Source organism: Columba livia, chromosome 2 (assembly GCF_036013475.1).
Source record: "Columba livia isolate bColLiv1 breed racing homer chromosome 2, bColLiv1.pat.W.v2, whole genome shotgun sequence".
Lineage (NCBI taxonomy): Eukaryota > Metazoa > Chordata > Aves > Columbiformes > Columbidae > Columba > Columba livia.
In genome coordinates this window covers 82,272,825-82,288,728 of record NC_088603.1, presented here as the reverse complement: position 1 = coordinate 82,288,728, position 15,904 = coordinate 82,272,825, and the positions used below count along the sequence as shown (strand labels likewise).

Genomic DNA, 15,904 nt, shown 5'->3' with positions numbered 1-15,904 from the left:
CTTCATCAGCAATATGTGTGGAAATTGCATGTAATAAATGATGTGTAGCTTTTTTTTTTATGACTCCAGTAAGAAGTCTTATTATTTATTAGAAAGAACAAAATGTAAAACAAAGGAAATAGTGATTGAGGACTGTAATCTAGACATAAATTAGTTTCCTTTTTATTTTTAAATATTGGCAGTTCCCATGGGCAGTTAATAACTGTCATGCTACAGTGCTGCTCATATGCCCTAGTTTTATTTCACCTCTGAAAGCCAAGTTTTCACACTTAGAAGAGTCAGCAGTTCTCAGGTGCTAATACAATACATCAGTGTTAAAAATACCTTCTTACAGTCAAATTAAATCTTTCTCACTATTGAACACACTAAAGGAGCTACCTTTTAGAAACTGCTCTTTCCTTCAATAATGCACAAACACATGTATGTGCCCTCAAAATTAATAGCAACACTTTTCCTGTCCTGCCACCATTACTAAACTAATAACATTTTTACTAATTATAGGAAGGTTCTCTACTGAAGAAACACTTGTACTTTACAAATAGTCCAGGATTCACTGGGACAGGGTCTCAAACTTGGCTCTGAATATCAAAAATTCTTGCCCTACTACTACAGAGAATGTCTCTATATTGCTATTTTTTGATTTATTTATTCTATGAATTTGAGTACCATCAACAGCAGGACATGACAGAAAGTTTAAACAAAATCTAGCCAAAAATACAAGCCTGAGAAATTACACCCCCTGCCCCAATTTCAAGAGTCAGCTTAAACCTCATTCTAACAACTGCCCTATACAGAAATTGTGCTTACAAGGAAAGACAGACTAACAATATTTCCTCTGAGCAAGGCATAATTATTAATAATGAAAAGCACTTCATAGGTTCTTGGACAAAAGGAATTTAATTCACAGCTTTGCTACTGCCCAGTAAGAGTAAGATGTGAATTAAACAGATTTAAAATCCAAATGTGTAACTTTGGTATTACAATATATTACTCATTTGATTAAGTGGTCTAATAATAAAATATTATTAAAAATAATTTAATATAATTATGGAAATGCACATTCCTATCTGTGAAAACAAGCAAACTTGAGTCAAATAATAGCTCATTGTACTGCCACATGATGTGATCAGTAACTTTTATAAGATTTTAACAGTACCAAGCATCATTCTTCTTTTAAAAAACAGATTTCCATTTCTTCATAACTTCCTGAAGAATATATATATGCACCCATAGCTGTGACTATAAGGGCTTAATGGCAATTAATTATGAAACAATACAGTGCATGATGGAGACACTGGAACAGGTTACCCAGGGAAGTTGTGGTTCAAGGCTGGGTTGGATGGGGCTTTTGAGAAACCTGATCTGGTGAAAGATGCCCCTGTCCATGGTAGGTGGGTAGGATTAGATGATCTTTAAAGGTCCCTTCCAATCCAAACTGATTCTGTGATTCTACAATACACCTAGAAATACCAAAACAGGGAGCCAACCAAAGAGGGTTGGTTGTTTTCAACAGGAATACTGCACAGAGAGAAGATATGATAAGAAGTATTTAGATCACCTATATTCAGGTACATACTTCAGTTCAAGCTACCTATGTCACCAGTAGGAGAGGCAGGCTTCTCCACAGAGCAGTTGAAAACAGTCCAAGTGCAAGACCTCACCACAATGGATGAAGAACCTGAAGCTGGCTGATTGGCAATGCCTGGTCCACTGACAAGGGAACCAGACAAGGGAACCAGATAAGGATGAGTCCGTCCCCAGTTCCACCTCCAGCAGACTGTCCTAAGGAAAAGTGTGGCTAGCCTACTGCCTAATACTATCTGCTAAGGCAAGACAATGTGTTGGATCCCTCTTGTAATGCACTTTCAGGATTCAGTACTACATAAACCAAAAATCTCATAGGTTTCTCCAGTCCTTTGGTAGAAATGCAGCCAGTACCTGGACTAGCTTGGACATTTTTTAAATGGCATTTCACAAACACCCTTTAAAATTTGTCCATGTAAGCATGGGATAATTTATATTGAAATGTAGGTATGGTGGAGTGAGGACCAAAAAATGTATCTATGACTTAAGTATATTCCCTCTCGCAAGTATGTTTGTTGAAACAGAAGTTGCTCTTCATTAAAGTCAGAAGTAAATTCTGTAATTTTACAATAACATTCTGCCTTTTCTATGATAACACACCCAGCCTTAACTCTTCTCAGGTTTGAAGTAAGTCCACAAAAATATAAATGGCAATTGCCATTGTACAAAATCACAATTCTTACAGGCCTCAGTATTTTAAGTGTGCAAGAACTGCAGATGTGCGAATGCCACCAAGTTGCTTATCAGTTACTTATAGAGCTACATGACTAAGCTGTATCGGTTGTGCTCAATGCACAAATATTAATAAATTATTTTTTAAAAATCCAAACTTGAAGCAACAACTCCCTCCTGGCCCCCAGCCCCCCAAAAAAAACAAAAACAAAACAAAAATTAATACTAATACTCATAATACTACTACTACTACTAATAATAATAATAATAAACAACAACAAGCAAACAAAAATAAAAACCACAAGAAAACAAAACAAAAAACAAAAAACCCACAATCCCCAAAGAGGAGATTAGGCTTATGTATGACACTTGGGTGATTTGAGGGGAGTGCAGTAACTGTAGCAAGTGTAGTGTTACCTCATTCCCTTCAAATCCCCAGCTGGTTTCATTTAAATTCCTATTGATTCTCCATCTACATATCAAGACCTGTCCAAAAATGTAATAGTACATTATTTAAAGCATCCCAATATCAGTATTTTGCCTGATAAACTTGTATTTTGAGGATAAAAGATCTCATTCTGCCAGCTTTCTTCCTCTCTTATGGGAGACATGAATTTTGTCTCCCAGTTCAGAAGCTTCTTAAAAATTCTACCTCAGTTCTTGGATTGAATTTTTAAATTCTAGGTAACTTTGTTTGCTAGAAATGGAGAGGAAAATTGTGTTCATAATGAAAATCAATTTACAGATCAACAGAGACGCTAACACTTCAGTATTAGTGTCTGCAATATTTCTTTAAAACAATGTTCTACAATATTTTTTCTGTAAGTGTTGTGCAATGTTAATGTCATACATGAAATTATGAAGTGCTTCAGTGACTTGTCTAAGAACTCCCATAGAGTAAGGGGTGAAATTAAAGCAGTTCACCCTGATTTATCACTAGACTGTGCAGTCTGTAAACTAGAACACTGTTGACGAAACAAAATGAGATTTCTACTATAATTAATGCCACTGAAATTTAAGTGCTGAATTATATAAGCCTTTGTAAGAAATTTTGGGGGTTTCATATTATTTCTGCTTATGACCTTTGTGTATCTATCTCATTTTTCTAGGAGAATATGAATAGAATCTCTTTATACTGATTTTTTTTTTTTTTTTTTTTTGCTATGTATTTCCTTCCCTTCCTGTCATGTCAGTTGCCACTTTTACTCTGCATTGCCTACAAGCTGACTATGCCCCTTCATGTCACGATGTCTGATTTAGCTTAGGCCCCTTTGCAGGGCAGGTCTGCCACATCTAACCAGCTGTTAACTGTCTGAGCAGGAGCTCATGTTCATCTGTATGGAACAGATGACTCACTGGTATTTAGCTGGTTTGATTCAATCTGATAACACTGATAATTTTCAGCACTACTTGTGTTAACAAAAATGTAGTTCTTCACCGAAGCAGGAGCTTCCAGACTTGGAAAAGGATGTTTCATGTCCTTCAAATTTTATCAGCCTGATATTTATGTTGAAGTCTTCCTTAAAACCAAGTTGAGAACAGCTCAATTACTTACATTTTAATTGTGTTTATTTCTAGTTGTTGATAAATACCCAGTCCTCATTAAAACCAGTGATTAAAGTTAAGCTGAGTTCAGAGACTTGGGTTTTTTTAAAATTTTTTGTTATAATCACTTTTAAATACAGATTGTTCTCTGAATAGTATTACATAAATGTTATGCACCACAAGAATGTCAGTACTGGTAGAGCAACAACTGTACCTCTCTGGCATGTATACATGCACTTGCACATACTTTTTTTGGATGTTGAAGACATTTATCCCCAGTTGTTTTATAACACAGCATATGTTCACCAGAACTATTACCATGAGCTAGCACAGCATGCACCAACAAAGTGGCTGAGTTAGAGTCTCTGCATTGCAGGATAAAAACACTAGGCAACAATAATTTTATTGTAGGTAGTAAATAATGCTGCTCTCAAATTAAACAACCTGGGGAATTAAACTGGTCAAAGTATAAAAAGTTCAGCTGGTATTTTGTCCTAATAGCAGGGTCAGTACCCCTGTCCTGGTGAAGCCTTTTAAGTTCCTCAGTACCTACAAGTGGAAGGAATTTAGTTTTGAATCTTACCTGTAAATGGTTCAGTCAGCAACACAGTGCCCCCTAAGTCATAGTTGTGCACTGAATCTGCTCCTATTTGAAGGAAAATGCTGTCTGACAAACTGTTTCTCTTGACATTTTTAGAGGGAGCAGGTAACAGCAGATGGGTTGGGATTTTTGTTGTGTTTTGGTTGGTTGGTTGGGTTTTTTTTGTTTGTCTTTATTTTAATTATTTTTGCTTGTCTGTTTTTCTAAGTGGAAATGAAACAAAGTCATCTATTGGAATACTTAATAGGATGATTAGTAATTTTACCTCACTACAAAAGAAAACTATTACATTGTTTACACAGGTCCACATAAAAAAAAAAAAAAAAAAAAAAAAAGGGAGAGATAGACACACCTTAATTTTCTCAATTTGCATCAGGTAACTATAACATACCATATCATCTTCAGAAAAGTCTGAAGTTGAATAATGAAATATCCTGTCAAAGGCAGTGGAGTAAATTAGGGAAGCCTTTGGGTTATTTCTCTAAATCAGTCTTCTTACCTTTACATTTAGGCAAAATACCAAGCATATGGCAAACTTTTAAATGAATGTAATATTTCCCCTGAAGACAAACATTTACTATCATCCAGAAGGACAATTATTGCAGAAGAAAAGCTTCAGTATTTTCACATGACTGTATATAATTGACTGCAGCACAGAAGTAAAGCTTTGCAAATGTAAGAGCTATGCTTAGTGTCTTGGAATGAAAAATAAAACCTGTTCTTTTAATAGATGCAGTGATTTTATCACCTGTGCTAACTGAAGTCATAATTTTACCTGTGTTTTGCATTGTATTTCTTTTGTCATTAAAACTAATGGGGCATTGATGTTCATGAAATTGGATTTATCCAAACCCCTAATCTGAATGATGAACCACATTAAAATATAAGAAATGTTCTTACTGCTTTACAGAGACTCAGTCAGAAAAACACATACCGGGGTGTACATTTGCCATGTTTCATTGGCTTTCATAACCTGTCCTCCTTGTATCTTGTCACTCCTGTACACAAACTAGACTTTCCTTCACAGGCACACACACACACACACACACACACACAGGTTCAGGACTGCCTTGTTTTCAAAGATATACACTAGTGAAGTCATCCTGAGAAACTCCTTGCTTGCAAAAACACTCAGTTCCAGACCATTGGCAATGCAATTGTTGAACCAAAGGCACATAGTAGTTTTTGTTCTTTAAAAAGGATAGCATGGGGGTGGGCTAAGAGGAAATGAAGAAAGGATTCATTTCTGGCTGTGCATTATTTACAGAGCCCTTTACACAAAGTAAAGTTCGGTCACTGCCTAAGCTTTAACAAGCATCTACAGGTAAATCTGCAAAAGGTCTTTTTTTTTTTTTTTTTTCCCCTGCATTTTCAATCCTCAGTTTTCATATAATATCACAGACATGGGGGAAAAAAAATGCAAAACTGAAATTGCTATTAAAATATCAGGCTTAAGGTTCTTCACATACAGTTTCACGTGGCGTGCGTTTTGTACAGAAAGGCTCACATATGTGAGTTGAGCTAAAGAGTCTGCCATCACCATTAAATCACATCCGCACATTATTCCCGCAAGTTAAGCAGCAGAATTGTAGGTATTACGAACACAGTCACACACAGACACACACACAGAGCGCCGCTACCTTTCTATGCCTGTATTTTGAGGGTCCTTTTGTAATTGCCTTGGATAAGCAAACGCGATTCTACAAGACCACAAAGGTAAGGCTTACGTACCAGCGGTAAGTTTAAGACAGACAAATTACAGGTTGTGGACCCACTGCGATAGCATTACTGCACAAAATATTTTGCACTGCTTAGAAGGCTGTGTTAGCAGCACCACTCTCCAGAAATATCCATGTTGCCACATATTAAAGTGTCATTTTATTTAAGCCTTACCTTGGCTGACTTGCCCTAACTGGTGACAAGGCACTTTAATTTATAAGAAGAAAATGGGCACTTTTCGCAGTGCTGGTGGCACAGCTGCTCGCCGTCCTCAGAGAGGCACCCGGCCCCGGCTCCGCGTCCCCCGGAGCCCCCAGCCCCGCGTCCGCCGCTCCTGCAGCGCCGCCGGCCCGAGCGATTGGCTGCGCCGCCCGCCCGCCCCCGCTCCCCGCCCGCCTCGCCTGGCCTCCCCGCCCGCCCCCGACCCGCTCCCCTCCCCGCCGTGTTTTCCCCTTCTCCCTCACTTCGAGGTTTGCACGCAGCCTCCTGTGCGCAATGGCAGCCCCCGGCCAGCGCCGGCACCCGGGAGAAACCGCGATTCATACATCCGTACATCCGTACATACATACCGATATAACCGTATGGGCACAGGCACAGCTTTGTCCGGCAACTGCGCGGCTGCGAAAACCTTCCTTTCGTGCTAGAGCTGCTGAAGGAGGACGGGTCCGGGTTGGCGGCAGCAAGCCGCTGAATTCGGTGCTGGGAATGTGGGCTGGGGGACAAGAGGGCTGGGCTGTCGGGTGGGGTGGAAGCGCAGGGAAGGGGCGCACCGCCGAAAGCGGGCAGCACGACACTGATGTGGCAAACCGGCGATAAATTTTCCTGTCGTCACAGCCTCCTAAACGTTCAACTGCCGACTCTTTTATCAGCCATCCACATGGTCCGACAGTAGGTGCAAGAATGATGCTATTTAATGCCTCCTTCCAATCCTGCTGGGGCACAGGAGGTTTCACACTGTCCACCCGTCCCCTTTCCAGATTAGCCCACTCCTTTAAAGCTTTCCTGCCCTTTAACACCTCCTCATTCATATTATGACACCATAAACTGTAAGTTAGTAGATAATTTGTGTCCTTTCAGGTGGATCTGGATCAAGATGGGCCAGATGATGCAAAAGTCATTCAAAAACCTGGCTCTCATATAACGCCTTTACTCCAAATACACCTTATTAGGAATTAAGATTAGTAGCATTCTTCTGATCCAGAGTTTCAGTAATGGAGTAAATGTGTCAGACTCTGCTTTTCCAACCTGCTAAGGCACTGTATTAAAAATGTAATTAACATATAAAGAAAAGCGCTGGCACATATCCCACTGGCACAGAGGACCCTTGCTTCTAGCCAGCAGGATGCCTGCCCTGTGGAGTGAGCCATGAAACCAGAGCGTACTGGAGTCCCAAAGCCCAGGCAGGAAACAGCAGGACAGAAGAAGAAAAAACTACTGATTACTGGTGTTATAGTGAAAGGCAGCATCCAAAGCATAAATGATACGCATGCCATGTATAAATGATCTAGATTGGAAAAGGAGACCTGAAGAGTAATTCTACAATTTAACATAACCAGAAGGGAAGCTGTTCCATTAAGTTAGGTAGAAAGAACAACACTGTTCACTGAGATCACGTAAATAAATGTGGGGATAAAATCCAGTGCTGGATTTTGAGAACTTTTCAGACAAAATCACTCTGAGCTTCTCAGCGATATATATTAAAAATTATTTTGCAAGCAGGATAGGGAACTGAAGGCAAGAGGCATCTAGGTGTTTGAATTTGGGAGGTGTGAGTTCTTGGAGGAAATGAAATGGAAACTGTTTCCATTTGCTATTATTTATATGTTCTCTGGCTTGCAACTGCAGCCCATATGAATCAATGCTGTAATACACAGTCTTCAGAATGTTCTCTCTCATGCAACTTCTGCTCGGTTTTGCCCTCCCTCCAGATTCAGATCTCGTGATCGGGGGATGGGCTGCTTTTATCCAGATGCTTTCACTGTTTTATTGCACTATGGCAGAAGCAACTTCAAATCTCCTCATTAGGGAGGTAGCTACATGAGTTACATGGAGGAGGAAAAAAAAAGGAATGAAAAAGTACCCCTTCCCTTTCATTCTCTGAAGGTCCACACAATTTCACATGAAAAAGAATTCGTGCCAAGCCACCCACCAGAGGTGCCCTCCTCACTGCTTGAAGTGAGAGGCAAAACATGGGGCTACCTTTCAGCCTGCTAACCATTTGATGAAATGCTGCTTAGGTATAACAACCCAGGGATAAAGCTGAAAACAAACCATTTCATTTTAAGGTCATTTTTTTTAGCAATTTTCGGTGAATAAGGCAAAATTATGAATATTCACCACATAGTTAAAGCATAAGTCATCAACTCCTTTGTTTCTGCAATGAGAAGTATGACAAGCAGAGGGAAGTCTTGATGCTCCACAAGAACACTTAAAAGGTGAAAATCTACAGTGTTGTTTCTTCTTTATATATATATATATATATATACATATATATATAAAGTGCATGCATATACATTCATATCTACATATTTCAGAGATTTCTCTCAGGCAGAAGCAAAGAATATCAGTGTAAAGAGATTATAACCAGTATTTCAGGCTTATTTGGTATAAAATGGTCAAAGATTTTCTGAATCTAAAATTATGCCTTTTCAAGGAAGAAGGTGACAGTTTGAAAAAATTAGTCTCTGTGAACTCTGACATTTCTTTCGAGCCTGTGTTTCAAGACTTAGACTGAGATTTGGTGTTACTGATGTTAAGTTGATCCTTTCATCAGTTTGAATGTTAAAAGAATCTAAATTCATCATTGGGGAAAAAAAACTCATAAAAAAAACCCCTCAAAATTAAATTATTGTCTAGGACTGCAATAGTATTGCCAGAGGAATTCCAGGGAAATTTGGTTATAATCCATGAGGTCACTGTGTGTATAGGATTTGCTTCAGGAGTCCAGTAGACTTACACAATTCTAGCAGTATATCAAAACACAGAATTTTGCAGATTGCATTCAGAAAGTTCCCTTCCTAGACTCGAGAGAGTTTGTAACAATGATTACAAGAGGTGTAAAAAAGAAGGGGCTTTGTTGGTACCTTCTAAGTTGTGGATTTGTTATATGTCTAAGAGCAATGCTGAAAAGTAGGCTGACTAGTTACGAAGGTGCATGTATAGCTGTACCAAAAAGTAACCAAGTTTATAAAGATTTGAAAAACAAAACATAGTTTTTCTTTTGCAGCTGTTGAAATTTTATGTGTTAGATAACAGCTTCAGTTAATCATTTATATGATACATGGTATACCCACAAAAGCAGTCTCTCTTTGTTGGTGCTTAATATGCTAAACATGTATTGATCATCTTGCAGGTAACTGCTAGAAAACTAGTCATTCAGCTGACATTCAACCAGTTCTAAAAAGACTAAATGGTTCATTAACACATAAAGTAATGAAAAATCCAGGTCATTTATAGATTACACATTTCCTGTACCCTAGATACCTTAGGAATTGCTAAGAGCATATTGGGAAAAAGATGTTGCCAAGTTCAGTCCAACCCTTTCTTGTTCTTAAGCACGATTGCTCTAATAGCTGCAGTCAAAGAAAATGAACACAGTCGCTGCCAAGAACCTCTGCTCACACACTGAGAACAATTGTCCTGGGATTTTTCACATTCTTGTTCAAAAGCACGAGGGAATATCCCAGTTACTCCCACCCCCAGCAGCAACTTTCCAGTCTTATAAACAAATTACAAACCACTTCCCACTTTCCTAGAGCAAAAGGGTAAAAAGAAATACTTTACCGTTGCATGCCACTGGTTTCACAACACATGAAGAGGAAACACCACCTCTGAAAACAAATAGCGGTTAACACTGGCTATGTAACTGCTTGTGTTTTCTTTCTCCCTTTTATTTTTTCTATTTTAATTTTTGAATAGATTAGATTTTGTTCTCAGCTGCAATGCATAAAAAGCAATCCCAGCAATGTGCCTGAGAGCCATGACAATCCCTTCAATAGCTATTTCTCTTCTTATTTGATAAATATTTTTATTTGCACAGAGTTGTTAATAAATATTATTACACCTACTAATATACACAGAATTTAATGTTCTTAAAAGTTGATGTGTCATTTACTAAGGACAGTTCATTAAACACTAGAATCTAAAAATATTTCAATAAATTCAACAACAAGTGCTGAAGAGTTTAAAAATAAAATATGTCAAGTAGGATATAAAAATAATATATATCATTTGATAATGCATTGCAATTCGACATAATTGACTCACTATATCACTGCTATTTCTTATGAAGAAGAGTATCTAAAAGTAACAAAGCATAAAAAGTGCAAAACAACTTTTGAAATCAAACACATTCAAAAGGTTGTTGCTTTTCTATCCTTAGATTTCTAATAGAAAATCATAGCAAAACTGATCACAGAAGTCAACATTTTCTTTTTTATTCAAACAACATTTTCTGATACAAAATGGTGGGATGTAAATCTTTAACTCTGCTTAGTGGATGAACACACAACTGAGCCATTTTCATGTTCCCGATGAAGACTCTCTGCAGGGTTCTCGGATCATGTCTACTCTATATTGTTTTGTTTTGTTTTTAATTTGGCTATGTGCACAAACACTCAGAGGCAATAGGATTAAAATAATTCATTTTGCATATGATCTCTCTAAGTATTCTTTAAGTCATGTATTTCCTCTAAAAAATTAAAATAGTTGATTAGAAAAAATAAATTTTTAATACACTTTAGCAAATTCTACACAATACTAATCACAAAGGGAATGGCAATGCTGCTGATACTGCCTTGGCTCCTTTTACACTAAGCATCACTGGAGTATTTTCTAATAAAACAACAACAGCTGTTCCTAGATATATGATGCCAATAACAGTTGCCAGTCACAGAATACTTGTGATAATATAGTCATTTGCCTTTAGTATTGCACAAAATGACAGGCAAAACATACTGAGAGGACTTGGAGAAAACAACATAATACCTGGCATTTTGCTACCTGTTACCATAAAATTCTGAGCTAATTAATCCCTCTCCAAATGCAGGAAAGCACAGAAAATATATGAAGGGCAACAGAAGAATGGCACGATGTTTCAGTCTCTGAGTCTCTGCATCACACAACCAAGGGAAAGACAAGAAAGGTGCCTCAGCTAAAGGCAACAAAGTGATTGACTCATAGATCTTTCTGCCCATCCTGTGGAATTTCACACTCATGTGTACAATAGACATCATTCAGTCAAGGAACTTGCTTAATTGGGGTGTTTCCTAGGAAACAAAATAACCCTGTGACTGTATATAATGCAGTGACCACTGTAAAATGGGATGCTTCCTGGTAACTATATATGGTTTACATGCAATAGACAGCATTTTTGTAAGTTTAAACCTGGTAAGGAAACTATCCTCATGTTTCTGAAACCAATATAGGCAAAAAATAATATTTTCGTTCATTCATAGGCTGATATTAAATACTCACAGGTCAAGGTTCTCTATGAGTTGTTGCAAACTTTTATTTAGATACTCTATATAACATATCAACTAATTGCAAAGATGTCAGATTTCAAATTATGAACATTATATTGGGTAGAATTCGCTGGCTCCTACAGCTGGTAAAGAGAGAGAGCCTTCTTCTCCACTGTAACAGGAGCTTTAATAAATTTTTACTTAGAGGCAGGTAAATACTAACAGCCAAAAGCTCCTGGGACATTTTAAAGAGAGATTTTTGTAATATCACCCTAAAGTGCATTATTTCTTGGACATATTGTGTACTTATTATCTTTACTAGGATAAAGAAATTTAATCTCTTAGACTCAGCATTCAATAGGCTAACAACAGATCAAAAAAGAGAACTCTAAAATATTACAAGATGATGATGAGATTTCTGTTGAAGTGAGAATATCCTTTCCATTGAAACCATAATACTGAAACACATTGAAGCTGTATGAAGGAGAAACTGGTTAATTTTTGATGTAAATTTTTCCCTGGGCCTTAGGAGTCCTCCATGTGTCCCCTGTACTATTTCTGTGTGTGGTACCACCTATTCTTTTTTACTGCTTCTTGTCAATATGAAATTGTGCCCAGATATTATTTTGCTCCTTGCAAAAAATGTACAGGATCAACAACTTTAAAATGCAAAATACTGTCTTGTCCAGCCACCCCCTTCTCAGAGCAGGGCTGACTGCTGCAGGTTGCTCAAGACTGTGTCCAATCAAACTCTGAATATTTCCAAGACTGGAGACTCCACCACATCTCTGAGTAAACTGTTCCAGTGTTTGATAACCTTCACAGCAAAAAAATTTTCTTCTTATATTTAAATGTAATGATGTGTGATTATTGCTTCGTGCCCTGCCAGTGGGCACCACCAAGAGTCTGGCTTCCTCTTCTTTACCTCCCTTCATCAGGTATTTATAGATATTGATAACACCTACCCAGAGCCTTCTCTTCTCCAGACCAACCAGTGCCAGCTTTCTGCTCCAACTGATACAACGGATGCTCCAGTCCCTTGATGATCTCCATGGCCTTTTGCTGGACTTGCTCCAGTATGTGCATGTGTAACTTGTATGGGGAAGTGAAGATCTGGACTCAGCAGTCCCGATGAGTCTCACCAGGGCTGAGGCAATGGATGACCTCACTTGACCTGCTAGTGATGCTTCTCCTAATGCAGCCCAAGATGCTGTTTGTCTTCTCTGCTGCAAGGGGGCAAATTCACACTATATTTATAGTAGTTGTAATTTATAATTATATTGAGCACTAACATAGTATCAATGTTGAATTTTGAAAATTACTGAAGTATTTAGCAGACATCTCAGTTGCTGAATCGAGGCGCGGAAATGACCTTACAACCCTTGAGATTGTAAAGAAGGTATGCATTTACTTGTTTATTTATGGCACCAGACACACAGAAAATCATTTCACCTAATATGTGTGTAAATTTCCAGTAGCTGTGAGCTTGGTTAAATGCAGTAAAGTGTTACATATTCATGAAAGTTTTGGGAACACATATACATATTCATAACCTGCCCCTGAGAAGGTGGTTCTTATTACAATGAGTTCCGGGAGACCATTTCCTTAGTCTCCACCTCCGGCTCCTCCTGGTTACAGATGCACAGTGATGGTGAACCCGGGTCCTCTTTGTACACGGTCACCTTTGGTCCAGTGTGATGAGCTGGTTAGGTCTCAGAGTGCTGAGTTGGTTAAAACTGGCGTACCTCCTGTCCTGTGCCCAAGTTTCTGTTATCTAGTTCACCCAAGGATGCACCAAGAATGCACCCAAGGATTATTATCTTTGCAAGGTGTCAGTGAAGTCTTGTTTCTCGTACAATAAGTTACACAAAGCTAAGCAAGGCTATGTGGGTTAAAGGGTCAGCTCTCTGTTGGCTCTTTAGTGATGTGGGGTAGGGTTAGCTCTTTAAGTGTCAAGTGTCAGTTCTTTAAGTGTTAATTAGTTAATTGTCAATTCCCTGTATCAGAATCACCCATAGCTTGTAGGACAACTGTACAGGGCTGTCGAGTCAATTAATATCTAATCCTGACGTTTCCATTAACTGGATCAACCTAGTTTCTGATTAGAGCACTAGAAGAGATAAATCAGAGTAAATTTCTGAAAGAGAGAGAAACTGATGGAAAGGGAAACTAAGGGTAAACTTCTTAGTCACTTCTAAATTCTGAAAGCTTAGATTGACAACATTTTCATTTAGAACAATCAAACGAGAAAATAGGGTTTAAGAACATATAGCATAGCCCACAGGGGCAGCCTTCATGCACTGTAGTCAATGGGGATTCTCCTACACTAAACACTACTGTGTAAGCACAGCATCCTTCTTACTCTGCAGTGTCAGGCCTGGTGCTCATATGTGCCCCTCCACTGTCCTTCGTGAAAGTGGGAAATGGTAAGATTTTACTGAAGGTTTTAAAATTCCAGTGGAGATAAATCCCTGATATCACCAAAGTAAAAGCCCCAGCCCCATGGCCAATGAGACAGCTGAAGAAAGCTGTCAAGGACAACAGAAAGAGCTTTTTCAAATACATGGCAGATAAAACTAAAACTAGAGGCAATGTAGGCCCACTGATAAATGAGGTGGGTGCCCTGGTGACAGAAGATACAGAGAAGGCAGAGTTACTGAATGCCTTCTTTGTCTACACTGCTGGAGGCTGTCCTGAGGAGCTCCATACCCCTGAGGCCCCACAGGAAGGCAGGACAATGGAGGAGTTTGCCCTAGTTGATGACGACTGGGTTAGGGAGCAATTAAGCAATCTGGACATCCATAAATCCATGGATCCAGATGGGATGCACCTGCGGATGCCGAGGGAGCTGGCTGAAGTAATTGCTAGGCCACTCTCCATCATCTTTGCCAAGTCTTGGGAAATGGGAGAGGTGCCTGAGGACTGGAGGAAAGTAAATGTCACTCCAGTCTTCAAAAGGGGCAAGAAGGAGGACCTGGGTAATTATAGACCGGTCCGCCTCACCTCCATCCCTGGGAAAGTGATGGAACAACTTGTCCCTGGTGCCATCTCAAGGCATGTCAAGGATAAGGGGGTCATTAGGGGCAGTCAACATGGCTTTACCAAGGGGAAGTCATGCTTGACCAACCTCATAGACTTTTATATGGACATAACCAGGTGGCTAGATGATGACAGATTGGCGGATGTGGTCTATCTTGATTTCAGTAAAGCATTTGACACAGTCTCCCACAGCATCTTTGCTGCTAAACTGAGAAAGTGTGGACTGGATGATCAGGTGGCGAGGTGGACTGGGAACTGGCTGAAGGAAAGAAGCCAGAGAGTCATGGTCAATGGAGTCTAGTTGGAGGCCTGTATCTAGTGGAGTGCCTCAAGGGTCAGTACTGGGGCCAGTATTAATCAATCTATTCATCAACAACTTGGATGAGAAAATAGAATGCACTGTCAGCAATTTTGCTGATGACACCAAACTAGGAGGAGTGGCTGACATGCCAGAAGCCTGTGCTGCCATCCAGTGAGACCTGGACAGGCTGGAGAGTTGGGCGAGGAAAAATTTAATGAAATATAACAAGGACAAATATAGAGCCTTGTGTCTGGGCAGGAAAATCCCCCAGGTTCCAGTGTAAGTTGGACAACGACCTGTTAGAGAGCAGTGTGGGGGAAGGGGACCTGGAGGTCCTGGTGGACAGCAGGATGACCATGAGCCAGCACTGTGCCCTTGTGGCCAAGAAGGCCAATGGCATCCTGGGGTGTAGTAGAAGGGGGGTGGCTAGTAAGTCGAGAGAGATTCTCCTTCCACTCTAGTCTGCCCTGGTGAGACCACATCTGGAACATTGTGTCCAGTTCTGGGCTCCTCAGTTCAAGAAGGACAGGGAACTGCTGGAGACAGTCCAGCACAGAGCCATGAAGATGATTAAGGGAGTGGAGCATCTCACATATGAGGAAAGGCTGACAGAACGGGGTCTCTTTAACTTGGAGAAGAGGAGACTGAAGGGTGACCTCATTAATGTTTATAAATATATAAAGGGTGAGTGTCATGAGGATGGAGCCATGCTCTTCTTGGTAACAACCAATGATGAGACAAGGGGCAATGGGTATAAATTGGAACACAGGAGGTTCTATTTAAATTTGAGAAGAAACTTATTCACTGTGAGGTTGACGGAACACTGGAACAGACTGCCCAGGGATGTTGTGGAGTTTCCTTCCCTGGAGACATTCAAAACCTGCCTGGACACCTTCCTGTGTAACTTCATCTAGGTGTTCCTGCTCTGGCAGGGGGACTGGACTAGATGATCTTTCAAGATCCCTTCCAAACCCTAATTCA

At 39.6% G+C, this 15,904-nt stretch overlaps 1 protein-coding gene across 6 annotated transcripts in view; it reads right to left on the bottom strand.

The window, feature by feature from the left end:
• CDH18 (cadherin 18) overlaps positions 1–15,904 on the bottom strand; it is a 552,389-nt gene that overhangs the window by 251,493 nt on the left and 284,992 nt on the right. For 2 of the 6 annotated variants that reach the window (XM_013371467.3, XM_065052616.1), the window contains exon 1: positions 6,296–6,457. The exons of 1 other annotated variant lie outside the window; for it this stretch is intronic. The gene's annotated coding sequence lies outside the window, so the exon portion shown is untranslated. Of the gene's footprint in view, positions 1–6,295; positions 6,458–6,690; positions 6,958–15,904 lie in introns of those variants that run through there. 3 more of the 6 variants (XM_065052617.1, XM_021283818.2, XM_065052618.1) reach the window with 3 other exon arrangements.